We start from the raw sequence: 15,844 nt of genomic DNA on the forward strand, positions 1-15,844 counted from the left end.
AACAAAGAGGACCCCAGTGAACTGTGGAAACTCAAATGTATCATAGTGTTTATTTTTTCTTATTATTATCATTATATATTATATAAGACAACGGACTCATTTAGAATTTGGTATAACTGTTTAGATGCATATTTTTGATGGGTGGCAAACCAGCAGGATGATCAACTTGCTGAGGGTCTCATTGTGAGTCAGAGGTGGGAATCTAACCAGCAAGTGTCACACTTTGAATGATAGAAAAATACAACTTACAGTATGCGTGCATTTCTTCTTATACAAGAAGTCTCCATGCCAGTGAAATGAGGGTTCGTACTGCTGCTGCATCCCTCTAAGGACCTGGGGCTCAGTTCCTGTTGTGGCCACTGAGCTTACAGGTTCTCCCCTTGTTTTTGTGGGTGTATCTTTGGTTGGTCTGATTTCTTCTCAAACTCTTAAGAAATGCTGGTTAGGTCATTTGGTGGGCTAATGTTAGTGTGCATGTGCTTTGCCCTAGACCAGATGCTATAATAGCATAAAACTGATTGATTGCCAAGGGCGGCACGGTGGCGCAGTGGAGTTTGCATGTTCTCCCCGTGTCTGCATGGGTTTCCTCCGGTTGCTCCGGTTTCCTCCCACAGTCCAAAGACATGCAGGTTAGGTGCATTAGCAATTCTAAATTGTCCCTAGTGTGTGCTTGGTGGGTGTGTGCGTGTGCCCTGCGGTGGGCTGGTATCCTGCCTGGGGTTTGTTTCCTGCCTTGCGCCCTGTGTTGGCTGGGATTGGCTCCAGCAGTGACCCTGTAGTTAGGATATAGCGGGTTGGATAATGGATTGATGGTATATTACCAAAAAATATAAATCCTTGTAATTATGATGTACAAAAGTATTATTTTTAGAATTTAGTGTCCTTTGTAATGAACAAGGGTCAAAAAAGTTCACGGGGTGGGGCACCTCCTTGTTGACCCCATTTAATGGATAAACAAAAGCAATGACATACCATACATACTCGCGGATAAGTTCTCCCATGGAAATGTCGGGACTTGATTTTACCGTATAAATTCTCGTATATATATTATAATGTCGGTCGTTTAAGTCGAATGTGGAAAACACGTTATTGGTCCAAGAGATAATGGTATGCTAACGCCCACCTTAAAGAGCACTCTATGTATTGTGCCTACATGACCACACGGTAATATCTGAATTATTCTGAAGCAACGTTTATGTACACTGATTTGTGTTTTTTGTATCTCTCACCCTCATACACTTTTATTGTAAGAGCATCCCTTATCAACGATGGAGCATTCAATCAGAAGAAAATATGAAGCCTTTTTTAAATGAAACATCATTAAAGTGGCGAAAGAAATTGGTAACTGCACTGCTGCAATAAAATTAGATGCGTCTGAAAAACTGGTGCGAGATTGGAGGAGGCAAGAAGATGTAAAAAAAAGATGAAGTGTTGCATTTTTGAACGGGCGTACAAGTCGGGGTCTGATTTTATGATTGATTTTTCGGGTTTCAAGCCCCTACTTATATGTGAGTATGAACTGGCTGAGCCATGGTTCAAGTTTGCCTGAGTTGAGTCAGCTATGTGACAGAAGGTCCATTTCTGTCAGCTGAAGGTCCTGAAATGAATAGCCACTTCCTGTAAGAGGTCTGAATGTATAGAAATTACCCAAGAAGGGGCAAGACTTCCAGAAGTGAGGTCAGGTGTCTTCTGGATTTTGCCCTTCAGAACTAGAGGTAGAAAAGAGCATGGAAATAGCAACAGTGCCGTCTCTCGTCTCAGGGTGTAATTACTTGAAGGTGCCCTTTAACCAGGCATGCACAACAGCTTAATCAGGACCAATATGGCATATCATCCGCACATATGATGCACGCTATGGTTAATTATTTCACCCAGGCCCAAGTTGTAATAACATCTGAATACCAAAGAACTTGAAGGACATTAACAATGAAAAACTGGCACCGTATACAGTATGTGTGTTATCCAAGGCCTTCTTAGTATAAATTCATCAGATCAGTTGATTTGAGTTAAAACTTTTTCTTTGTCTCACTCTGGCTTTTATGCCGTGTTTCTGAGACAACTCTACCAGGCAAAGAAGGACCCCTGTCTGGCTCAAGAAATTAATTAAATCAACCTCTATCGTACTGATTTATATAGGCCTTAACCAGCCCATGTTTGAGAGTCTTCCAAAGATCCTGGTGTCCTTCTTGGGAGGAGACAAAGCACAGCATTGAGGCAGGAGATGGTCTGAGGTGCTAACCATCGTGTTCCCAGCACCCCATCGAACATCTCCAGAGCAAGCTGTGACAATCTCCACATGTTCAAAAACCAAATGTAAAATATTAAACACATCATTTTTGAGCTACTCACAGTTCAAAGCCTGCATACAAAGTCTTCACTACTGACGGGAGAAAGCAGGTCAGGTGAAGGAAAGATTTGTGTTGTGTCAGAATCTTTGTTGTGATTTGACATCAGGGTGATGAGCTTGTCTAAGCCTGCAGGGTTGTACAAATGCAATATTCTTCAGCAACTAAACAACCTCTGATCTAAATGGCCATCTCAGAAAATATACTATAATTATCTCAGAAGTAAAGTGCAGAATTACAAATAAAGAAAAGACGGCATTCCATATTATATATGGTTTACATGAAATATCCTGTTTAATTCTGTTTAGGAAGTCATGCTAATTAGATTCGCACGGTTGGCCGGAGTTCAGATCAAGTTTCATTTCTAAAGCAGTCTTTTGGGGTAAAGGTATACTGTAGTCTAAAATTACAAACGTGCAGGGAATGGAAGCCGCCATCACGAGAGGCCTGCACTGCTGCCTGCCACTTCCTCCGAAATTTCAAATGTTGTCACCTCTGCCTCACGCTGACATTTCTCACAGACTGTCTGGTAATTTACCACGTTGACAAATAAAATGAACAAATTAAGGTGGTTACTAAAGCCATACATCCAAATTATAGCACAGACTTGGGTGTAACATACAGTACATAATGCAGTTTTGTTGTCTGACTTACACTTGGCTAGAATCCTAGATGTTCTGTAATCAATAATTAGTTAATAAGTGGCTTTTTGGCCCACAGGGCATCACTAGGAATACAAATATTCTGTAAATATATCAAGAAACCTGATGAAGGCTATACAACTGAAATTTTGCACCTTTACCTTCTTTCCTTTTCAGCATGCAAATGACCTCTGTCCTTTGTTTTGTCACAGGGCTGCTAGCTGATACATAAAGCATGGGCTCAAACCCCACATTTGTTCATTGTCTGTGTGGAATTTACAGGATTTTCCTGCATCTGTGGGGATTTTTCTCCAACATTCCCAAAACGTATGGGTTATGTTAATTAAAGCATCTAAGAGGGTCCGTGTCATTCTGGGTGTGTGTGTCATTCGGCCCTGCTAATAGACTTGCACCAATCCTGAGCTGCTTGTTGTTTTGAACCCCACATTAGTGTTCACCCCCTGTAATATGACACACTTAAATTATCAGTGGGCAGCCAATTGGTTTTAGAAGTCACAGAATTGGTTCAGTGGAGACCACCTGTCTGGGGTTTCAGTTCATTGTGGTATAAATGCACATTATCTGGAAGATCCAACTTGTGCTGAGTCAGTATGGTGGCCTAACCTACACAGTGAAGACAAAAGAACACTTTGAGCAACTCCACAAGTCAGAGGATGGCAACCCTTACAGGTCAGTTAAAATAATCTATGAACACTAAAATTCCTTAAGCCTACAAAATCAAAGGCTTCTTCTTTTTGGGTGCATACACCGTCATCGTGACATTGCCAGATCTAAACAGCAGCGTGGCGAATTGCTCGCGTACTGAGGTGACTTTAGCTGCAGGTGGAAGGCCCATTTTATTTATGGTGCCAAGAAGAGTTGCGAAGCGATGCAGCAGTCTATTAGCCAGTGAAATTGCTGTGAAGAAGCTGTCTGTTGCTACCGTCCTGCCTTTGTCCAATCTGATAGCGGTCATGGGACATCGTATATTTGATTGCTAGTACAACAAACAGTTCTGAGCAGGTATCAGCCACAGCGCTGCTCTTGTGAAAAGAATGGAGATAAATGCCATCAAATCAGAGAGGGAGAGGCAAGTTTGTTGTACCACATGAACGTCACTGAGAGAATAAAGCTGAATAATAAAAAAACAAGCACTAACTTTTACAAGTAGCCAAAATTTACACCAGCTATTACAGACTCAAATCAAATGTATGTTTTTATTATACGGTACAAATAATAATAATGTTAGCTCATTACTCGCAGAACGTCTGGTCTTGAACCTGCGACCTTCAGGTTATAAGGCAGCAGTTACCTGTGCACCATTCCAGAATACATGTAAACTCCCTGTCGATTGACATTTGAGTTTGAGTTTTTAACTTATTGACAGCCACATGTAAATTGAATGCTTTTTTCCTTTGGTTATATTCTTGAATAAAACCGCACATGTTTATTTTATATTTAGACTAAAGTCTTCACACATTGTACACTTCACGTCATTATTAGTATAACATGGAAAACTTTCTGTTTTAGTTATGCGTTCAGCATTTCTTGCATTTCTCGCATTTCCTTTCGTCCTACACTTACCAGATTTTTGTAGACACGGAACACACATGAAATGTATGTACCGCAAATAACAATATACAGTACTGCATAATTTAGCTACACAACTCCAGGCACCTCACACGCAGATAAGAAGCCTTGGCTAGAGCTGGGAGAGCTGAGCTCTGTCAAGACAGGGGATGGGATAGCAGGCTGCTTTTACTGATCGACACATTTACAAAACAAAAGACACTAATGGAGAGGTGTGAAGGGATTTAAGGCGGGCAGGGATTATGAGTTTTTTGTATGCTTCAGAGATTCCAGTGTTCTAGAGTATGGCAGAGCTGTAAAACTGACTGATTATGCAAGAAGAAAACTAATGAAGGAGACCACCAAGAGACCTCTGATAACTCTAAAGGAGTTACAAGCTACAGTGACTTAGAGAGCCTGTGCATGCAACAGTCATAGTTTTAAGGACAAGTACCAAAGACAAAGCCACTGCTATAAATAAAATGCACCTGACATCCAGAGTTTGCCAAAAGGCACACGGGAGACTCTGAAGTCAAAATAGCAGAAGGCTCCATAGTCTCAGAGACCAAAATTGAGCCTTTTTGACCATCAGACATAAGTGTCATGTTTGGAGTAAGCCAAATACTGCATATTATCAAAAACACACCATCATCAGCGTGAAGCATGTTGAAGATGCTTTGAGGTTGCAGTGCAGTTGGAAAAATGAATGCAGCAAAATACGAAATCCTGGAAGAAAACCCAACAAAGTCTACAGAAAATCTGCACCTTGGGGTTTGTTTTCCACTAAGACAACGACCTCAAACATAATGCCAAAGCTACTAAAGGAATGTCCTGGAGTGGCGATGTCAGAGTCCAGATCTCAATCGAATTGTGAACTTGTGGCTTGACTTGAAAGTGGCTGTTCACTCACAATCCACATACCACCTGACACAGCTTGGCCAATATGGCAAAGAAGAATGAGAAAAAATTCAGTGTCTGGATGGGCAAAGCTAATAGAGAAAGAGGTCTGCCCACACAGACATGAGCCAGTCATGGCTGCTAAAAGTGCATCTTCTAAAAACTGACATAAAGGGAGGATTATACTTATGTGATTAATTATTTACAGTTTACATTTATTTTCTTTTCAGACACTTATGGGCAGAGCAAGGCAATTGGAAGGTTGGAAGGGTTCGAATCCCATAAACATCAGAAGTGACTCTACTCCATTGGGCCCTTGAGCAAAGCCCTTAACCTGCAATTGCTTTGTCCTGGTTATGACATTAATCTGCACCCAGCCCTGCAAGCAGGCCCACCAACTTACAGGGAAAACATCAGGGTTGGTGGCAGGTTTGGCATTCCAGCCACTGTCAAAAAAAAAACCTCATACTGTTCCAGCATAGTGCTGAAGTATCATCCGCTGCACTCGGGTCCCAATCCAGGGGGTTCATTGTGAGTTGCATTAGGCAAAAAGCTATCAGCGCATTCTCCCAATTCACTCTCTCTCTCCTCAGACACTTATCCAAAGCAACTTAAAAAAGAGGTCAACACAACTGAGTAAAATCAGTCTGGGAAACTATTTAGTAACAAGTGTTACACAACAAGTTTACAAAACTGATCATCACAAAACAAAGAACACAGAACAAAAAACAAGTGAGTTAGACTTCCTAGATAGTAAAAAAACTAACAGTTGGACAGAAATTTATCTTTCAAATTGAGAGAGTCAGCATTTAGAATGGAGGTGGGCAACACATTTCACCAGCTAGGAGCTACACATGAAAAGAGTCTGGACTGAGATTTGGTACAATGCAGAAGTGGCATCACTGTTTATTAGTGGAGCTGAGTAGTTCAGAAGGATCTTAGAACCTCACAAGTGTCTCCATATATATATATATATATATATATATATATATATAGTACCTCAGATGAGTTAACGCCCACTTGATGGCCAAAGCTTCCTGCTCTACCACTGCATACCTTGTCTCCCGGTACAGCAGTTTCTGGCTCAGATTAATCACAGGATGTTCGACACCGTCGATGCTTTGGCTCAGTACGGCACCTAGACCTGTGTCCGAAGCATCAGTCTGGAGGAGAAAAGGAAGAGAAAAATCAGGAGTTCTCAATACCAGTGCCGTTATCAGGGCCGTCTTTAGGTCACTGAATGCCCGTTCCGTTAAGTCATCCCATACCACATGTAAAGGGGCCCTTTTCTTTGTTAGATTTTTCCAGGGTGCGGCTCTCTCAAAAAACTGAGGTACAAACCAGTGGTAGTAGCTTGCTAATCCCAAGAAAGCTTGCACCTGTCTCTTGGTTATCGGACGGAGCCATTCGAGGATGTCTTTAACTTTTGAACATTTTGGTTTCACCATTATCCACTCCCAACCAGGCAGCCTAAGTATTCGGCCTCATTAAATCCAAAGAATTATTTAGTCTTGTCCTAAAATAACTGGAAAGGGGGGCTCGGGTAGTACAGTGACGAGCAGTTGTCTCGATTTATCCTTCCAGGTTATATAACACTTTGTGGACCTACAGCATATGATCTGGTCTCCCTGTGCACACAGGTTACACTCGTATGTTGAGCTACCCACTGTCGCGGTAGGACATAACAGTGAGCAACAATGGTAATTTTACTCCTGGAGTCAAATAATGCCATAACTGAATGCCCGTTTACTAACACCACTCCTGTATTCGGGACAGCAAGTGGATTAGACAGAGCACAGTACCTCTTTCCTTTGGCCCAGATGCAATCCATTGTCTCCTTATTTAAAGGACAGATGGTTAGGATATGCCCGACTTCGCAGCACTTGAAACTGCGTGGCGGAGTGGGAACTTTCTCCTTGGGCTTAACTGGAGCGTCCGCAGCGCAACGGGTGGGCTCAGGGGTAGCGACATGTCCCTATTGGACCCCACGAGCAGACTTCTCCGACCCCCCAACTCGGTTCACCACTAGTTGGCGCTCTAGAACCTCCAGAAGGCCTTTCATATCTTTATACGGATGCCTCCAGACCTGCTGGGCGAGGTATTCCGGCATGAGGTTGATGAGCCCCTCACAGGCCACCTGCTCCACTACCTGGAACACCTGGTTAATATCCAGCCTTGGCCAGTCCCCCATTTTACCGCAAAACTCAAAGGCCTGTGCTCTGGCAGGGCGATCAGGGTCAAATTTACAATGCCTCCATTCCCTCGCCTGCTCGCCCGATGTTACGCGTAGCGACTTAGTATTTCTGCCCTCAGGAAGTCATAATTAGCGACTTCCTCCTCGGGAAGGTCATGATAGGTCCACTGCAAGACGCCCTTCAAGTACAGCGCCAGTATGGATGCCCATTCCGCCCTCGCCCACTGATTCCAAGAGGCAGTCCTCTCGAAGATCATTAAATATGACCCTATATCGTCCGACTCAGGGAGCAGGATGATTGGAGGAGGTGGGGGCCGTGTGGGCTCTGGTTTTACCACTTTTGCTGCCGCCAGCCGCTTCTTCGTTTCCGCCAACTCCAGTTTTGTGGCTGCCTGCTCCACTTTCATAGCCTGGAGCTCATTCATCATTGTTGTAAGAACGGTGTTTAGGTCCTGCCTTTTAGACATTCTTCAGGTTGTGTATCCTACCGACTACGCCACTGTAAAAGAAACATAAACAAGCATAAAGGTTTGGGGTTTTTCCGGCCCCGTATAAGGTAAGTTCTTGGTCAGTTTCGCTTCTCATAAAGCACAACAACAGACAAAAATGAAATGCGCACGGGGACAATTTATGGGGTTGGACCGGAAACAGGCAGATGGAATGCTGGGAAGGAACCATGGTGATGGATGGGAGTCATGATGTCATCAAAAGGGGACCAGAGGGAAGGAAGAAATGTGGAAGTGGTTGCGCATTGTTAGGGAGTCTAGGTAAATTCAAGGTGGTGGTGCTTTCTTTCCATGGAAATTAAGAAATTGAGGTGAGTACCACTCCTTTATCCCCTGGCACGATATACTACTTTGCTCATTAGGTCTTTAAGCGGCTTCCTATATGCGCATGCGTAACAATATATATATATATATATACACACACACATAAATATATATATATACTGCTCAAAAGAATTAAAGGAACACTTTTTAATCAGAGTATTGCATAAAGTCAATGAAACTTATGAGATATTAATCTGGTCAGTTAAGTAGCAGAGGGGGTTGTTAATCAGTTTCAGCTGCTGTGGTGTTAATGAAATTAACAACAGATGCACTAGAGGGGCAACAATGACATGACCCCCAAAACAGGAATGGTTTAACAGGTGGAGGCCACTGACATTTTTCCCTCCTCATCTTTTCTGACTGTTTCTTCACTAGTTTTGCATTTGGCTACAGTCAGTGTCACTACTGGTAGCATGAGGCGATACCTGGACCCTACAGAGGTTGCACAGGTAGTCCAACTTCTCCAGGATGGCACATCAATACGTGTCATTGCCAGAAGGTTTGCTGTGTCTCCCTGCACAGTCTGAAGGGCATGGAGGAGATTCTAGGAGACAAGCAGTTACTCTAGGAGAGCTGGAGAGGGCCATAGAAGGTCAATAACCCATCAGCAGGACCAGTATCTGATACATGGACTATTCTGTAGGCAAGCATCAAGGATTTGTAGCAGTGCTAGTAGTAGTTAAAACTGCATCTCCTAGCAGTCCCTGCAGGGGCTTGTTGGGGCCAAAGGTGGTCAGAGGAGTTTGAAAGGAGGGCAGGTGTCCGAAAGAAGGGAAGTGTTTTTTGTTGTTGTATTTTGTATTTCGTTTACCTGTCAGACTGCCTTCTGTTAATTAAGCCATATTTAGTCACTGTGTCTACCTCTGTCTACCTGTGTGCTGAGGACTGTTTGTGGATTCATGGCTTTCCCGCAAGTATTGGAGCGCTCCTGAACCCTCCATCCATCTTCACCTTTACAGTGTCTACCGGTAGGACTGTTTTTTCATTCCCTTGCAACATACAGATCTCTGGACTCACTATCATCATCTTTCATTGTATCTGGTGTTGTTTTTCATGGACTTTGTTGTGTGGAGTTGTTTGTGTTTATATGTTTAATGTAATTTCGCCATAGGTGGTACAGGGGTGGTGTTATTGTTTTCATTTATATTATTTAATTTCATTATCTTCTTTAATTGTTGTTAGTTCCCAATGTGCTTTATTTTGTCTCTGTTTGTGAGTGTGTGCAGGTCGGGCCAAGGCTGGGAGCGTTCCTGGAATCCTCTATAAAAATAAATAAATCACTGTCATCTTGACGGTGTGAATCTTAGCAGCACCGGACGGCTACAGATTTGTACTTAATATGTCCTGCTATGGGGAACCAATGAATGTAGTGATCTACAACGAGAAGTGACTTGTGCCCATCTTAGCACCATTTTGCAGGGATGTTTTCACTCTGACATTAAAGGTTTTTTTTTCTGTTGCTCAAAAAAAATATTGTAACAGTAAAATGAGAAAACTTCCAAAGGGTGAATAATTTTTATAGACACTAAATATGGGTTATGTGATTCTAAACTGGCCCTGCGTGAGCTGTTGCTGGGAGGCATTGGTGCCCCATCCAGGGCAGCTTCCTGAGTTGAATCTGACACTGGCTAGATAGCATCTGCCCAGCTGTGACCCCATATTAGAGTAGCTTTTCTCTGAAAATGTTTGAACAGGTGACTGGACTATCGCACTACTTAAAAGCAGCAACATTATCCTCATCCCACCCTGGGATTAACTCATAGAGTATGTGAGGGACCAAAGCCTAATAACATTGAACTACAGTATCAGTATGCCATCATGTTAGGTCAAGCTCTTGTTGTATCACTTAGTGTGAAGCCGAGCTATAAATGGCACTCCACTCCTCTGTTTCTCAGGCACATTAGCATTAGGCAATAAAAAGAGGCGGCGACTGCTAACAACTGAATGCTGGCTCTTGTTGTTATATTTATTACATGTTTAGTATATATTCTATGCAATTGTTATATCTAGTATTATTAGCATTATATTCTTTTCTTAACATGAGTTTAATCCCATTTGTTGTTGATTCCCCTGCCTGAAAAAGGTTACTGAGGACAAGAATTCAGCAGTATAGAAAACAGCAGGGAAACATCCTGCAGGAAACCTCGTGAAGAGACCCACAGTGGCAGGGAAAGGCCACTTCCAGCCTGGGAAGATACATGTCACTACGAGGCAATAGAAAATCGGTCTCAGCAGCCCGGGGGACCAGAAGACACAAGAAGGAGGACAACCTTCTGACAGGATTGACAGCTGATGCTTGAATCTCTTAAACGTTAGAGAGAGAGGCTAAGGTGGATACAAGACTGACAAGTGGCAGCAGGTGGCTCACAGAGGGAACTCGGCCATGAAGAAGACAAAGAAAGCAGCCTGACAGTTTCCTTGGACACCTGAACTTTTAAAGGCTATTTAGGGCTCAGGAGCACACATGTGCTAGAGGTCAGTATCACCTGGGGCCTCATGTATAACGCCAAGCGTAGAATTCACACTCTAACATGGCGTATGGACAAAAGCGGAAATGTGCTTACGCACAAAAAAATCCAGATGCATAAATCTGTGCGAATACCAACTTCCATGTTCTTCCGCTACATAAATCCCGGCCATTGTGAAAAGTAACGCACATACACGCGCCTTCTGACCCACCCCAACTCCGCTCAGAATTACGCCTCTTTGAATATGCAAATCAATATAAATAGCCCTTAAACTCAGCCTTCTGTGAAAAGGCAATGGAAAAAGCAAGAGGGAAAATAGAAGAATCTCAGCAAAGAAAAACGTACTATTTGTTGGTTTAAACAGTGGTATAAACAACAAAAGGAAGTTGATTGAGTGACATAGCGTGTCGGAGAAACTCGAAAGCTGAAGCTCACAAAGTCGCACAGTGCCCAAAATAAAGAAGTTGTCAGATATCAAAGTCGCTGTGAAAAGGTGAGTTGTAGCCCACTGTCTGAGTGTCATATGAAAGCTTATTAGAGTACAGAGAAAAAAAAATAGGCACACAGTGGGGAAAAAAGCACAAAATGTCAACTTTAATCTCTAAATTTCCACTTTAATCATGTAGTTTATTTTGTCATTAAAGTAGAACATCATAAACTTCATCTTAAAATTTAATTTACTAGTTTCTCAAATCCCATTGTAACTAAAGTAGCATATTAAATGCTTTGTTTTGTATTTGATCTTCTATGTGCTCAATGTGTACGTATGAATCACTACGTGCTTCCGGGCTTTCTCTTCCTCCATCAGGACACAGAATTCATTATATTCGTGATATTACAGCTCTAATTAAAATACTGAGATGTATACTTGACATCATTTTCATGATGTTAGGAGTTAAAGCATGTTATTAAACATGGGAACACGGTGGCGCAGAGATTGTTAATGTCTCAAGCAAGATGCTTGCTACGCCATGTGCTACCTTCGATGAAATACTTTATTGTAGCAGTACTGTCTCTTTCAAACGTACTGACCTCCAGTTGAAAAAGTTATAGGCTACAACATGTGGATAATGTTGAAAAAGTATATTCTTAAAGTTAATAATTTGCATGTATTCAGAGAGAATAATAAGCATATATAAAAATAAGTATTATATCCTAACGTGCGCTAGTATAGTAAGAGTTAAATCATAAAAAAGCTCTTGCCTGCATATTTTACTATTTTTCTCTTTTCAGCTGCAAACCACCAATATCTTGTTGCTAATCTCAAAAACCTTAGTCAAGAACACTGTGTACGTAAAGAGGGATAAGCAGACCATTGTTTTAGAAATGCAGCTGCTCAATACATCAACCATGAGAGATGCTTGGACGTCAAGTAACTTTCATTTGAACAGCACAGTCTCATATGTGGGTCTTCCTGGTTTCGACTTAAGTTGTGTTCCTGATCAATGAATATGTTTCGGACACTTGCATAGGGTATGAAGTAACGATGGCAGTTTTGTCAAGTGATGGACATTAGGTAATGGTGGGTTTGGACATTAGATAATGATTGGAAGAACTAGAAGGAGGAGAGTATTTTGCATAAGTGATAAGAATTGTAATAAATGTAAGCTCACTGAATTTGCCAATGGCTCATGCAATAAAGTTTAATTCTGCTGCCTTCCTGAGACTCCATGTGCCTTCTTTAAGCGGCATGTTTCTGCCGCAATAATAACAATCTAGCAATAATAATATAAATACGAGGTAAGACACAAAAATAACCAGACTGGCCTTGGGGCTTTCCTGGAAAACCATCTGGAGATCGGCCGAACTTGAAACATAGAACTATATCCCCTCCTACACGCCCTCTCAAACCGCCGAACAGCTAGGTATATCCTGGGAATAGCCCAGTCAGTATTTGCGCAACAATCGCTACACAAGTTGCTGCTATAATGATGGGTGAAAAAAATCAAACAGCGAATCAACATGAAATTTCTTGCGAAATTGAACAAAACAGCCACAGAAACTTATGAAATGATAAAAACAGTGTACAGTTTGTCTCGCACACAAGTTTTTGAGTGGGACAAACGTTTCAAGGAAGGACAAGAAAATGTGAAAGGCATTCAACGTCCAGGTCTCCCACACTCGTCTTGGACGGATGAAAACATCAAAAATCAAATCAGATCAGATTGTTCGATTGATTATACTGCTTTTTTCCGTAAAGCAGTTTTTGACTGACATATCTCCTGTACTCGATCATCCGCCATATTCACCCAATTTAGCTCCCTGTGATTTATACTTGTAAATCCTGTAAATCAAAAGTGACCTGAAGCAAACACACTTTTCTTCAATGGATGAAGTGAAGATAGAAATGGCAAGCCTGTTGACGCCTCAAGCAAGAAGACTTTCAGCGCTGTTTTGATCAAAGGAAGATATGAACGGAGTGGTGAAGAGATCGGGAGGGGGTGTGTATAGAAGGTGAAAATGTTTAGAATGCTATACTTCAATGATAAATATACAGTGGTGTGAAAAACTATTTGCCCCCTTCCTGATTTCTTATTCTTTTGCATGTTTGTCACACAAAATGTTTCTGATCATCAAACACATTTAACCATTAGTCAAATATAACACAAGTAAACACAAAATGCAGTTTTTAAATGATGGTTTTTATTATTTAGGGAGAAAAAAAAATCCAAACCTACATTGTCCTGTGTGAAAAAGTAATTGCCCCCTTGTTAAAAAATAACCTAACTGTGGTGTATCACACCTGAGTTCAATTTCCGTAGCCACCCCCAGATCTGATTACTGCCACACCTGTTTCAATCAAGAAATCACTTAAATAAGAGCTGCCTGACACAGAGAAGTAGACCAAAAGCACCTCAAAAGCTAGACATCATGCCAAGATCCAAAGAAATTCAGGAACAAATGGCCTCACTTGCCTCAATTAAGGTCAGTGTTCACGACTCCACCATAAGAAAGAGACTGGGAAAAAACGGCCTGCATGGCAGATTTCCAAGACGCAAACCACTGTTAAGCAAAAAGAACATCAGGGCTCGTCTCAATTTTGCTAAGAAATATCTCAATGATTGCCAAGTCTTTTGGGAAAATACCTTGTGGACTGATGAGACAAAAGTTGAACTTTTTGGAAGGGAAATGTCCGGTTACATCTGGCGTAAAAGGAACACAGCATTTCAGAAAAAGAACATCATACCAACAGTAAAATATGGTGGTGGTCCTTCTTCAGGACCTGGAAGGCTTGCTGTGATAGATGGAACCATGAATTCTACTGTCTACCAAAAAATCCTGAAGGAGAATGTCTGGCCATCTTTTCGTCAACTCAAGCTGAAGCGATCTTGGGTCCTGCAACAGGACAATGACCCAAAGCCGTAGACATTAAATGCACTGCTAAAGACAGATTCAGTATCTCTCAGTTGGGCTTACAATACAGTAAACCTTGCATTAAAAACTCCACACTTCCCATCCTCTGTTGTTTGGCCCCATCAATGACTTGATGATTATACCGTTTACATTTGTTCCTTCTCCTGCAATGCTAAAAAGTTGTCCATAGCAAAAATTACTGATGCTGTACATTGATTGGGTAATAATATTTCATTATTTCCATACATCAGCAATGATAGGGTAAAGAAGAACCTTTGGAAAATGGTACAGGTAATCATGATACTTATTGAATTTTTGATGATTTTAGGATAACCAATTTAGTTTAAGAGTCTAAAAATATTGTACATGGTTATAGTTTTTGGGGAAAAATAATTAATATATGGGCAAGAGAGTGATGAGAATGAAATTACAGGGAAGAGAAAGCCAAAGAGGAGGTGGACAGATAAAGTAAAAGAAGATCTGAAGGAAAAGGGCTTGACTGGTGAGAAGTTGCAGGGCCGAGCTGTTTGGAGAAGGTTGATCAAGCAAATCAACCCCACACAGAAGTGAGAAAAGATGAAGAGGAAGAAGAAGAATTTTGCAGTTTTTGGGGCTGCAAAATAATAAAAAAAAACATTATAATGGTGCTGTCCCTGTCCCCATCACTGTAAGTTACATTGCAAGCTGGTGCGTTAAATAATGTGTTACCCACTCATTCAATTGTTCGTGTTGCCATTCACTTGCAGCGTCACTTCTTATTTCAAGAAATAGAGATGATCCTTTTACAAAAATGTAAAATGCAAAAAAAAAATACAGCCTGCTAAGTCATCCCAGTTCCTACAAGTTTTCCAAAATGTCACACCATAAACACATCATTTTCTGAGAGGCACATTCAGCTTAATCATTACAGTCAAAGCATCTTTGAGCAGTTGCCATCATGTGCTGACCAATTCGCAGACGTCCTGTGCTGTAAAGAAATTGAAGCCAGCATGTAGCTGGGATTCAGGTTTGTAAGATCGCATCTGCCTAGAGAAGAATTATGTATATGATATGCAGATTCAGAAGAGATTTTAGGAAAATGAATGGCAAAAACATGGAGCGGTATGTAGCTGTGAAATGTGCACACATACCATTTTAATTCTTAGATACTCGCAATGTGCTGAGGTGTCAAATTAGAAACTTTTAAAATAAAAATATTTCTCATCAGTTTTCAAGATAATATATAAATTAAGCACTGCATGTGTGTGTTATTCTTAAAGATAATACTCAACTTTTCTGTATTGTTATTTTGTAAAGTTAAAAAAAAAAAGAAAAAATACTGTAGCAGTCCAGCACCGCTAAGATTCACACCATTGAGAAGAGAGCGATTTATTTATTTTTTTAGGTGGGGATCCCAGGAACGCACTCAACCTTGGTCTGACTCACACTCCCTTCACAGATACAAGAAAGCAGCCAGTAATAAAACAGAAGTTAAAGGATGTATTAAACAATAATTGATGAAATCTAACTACACACTAAAACAATCCCACCCGAGTTCCCATCCGGC

The sequence above is a fragment of the Polypterus senegalus genome, chromosome 15 (assembly GCF_016835505.1).
Source record: "Polypterus senegalus isolate Bchr_013 chromosome 15, ASM1683550v1, whole genome shotgun sequence".
NCBI lineage: Eukaryota > Metazoa > Chordata > Cladistia > Polypteriformes > Polypteridae > Polypterus > Polypterus senegalus.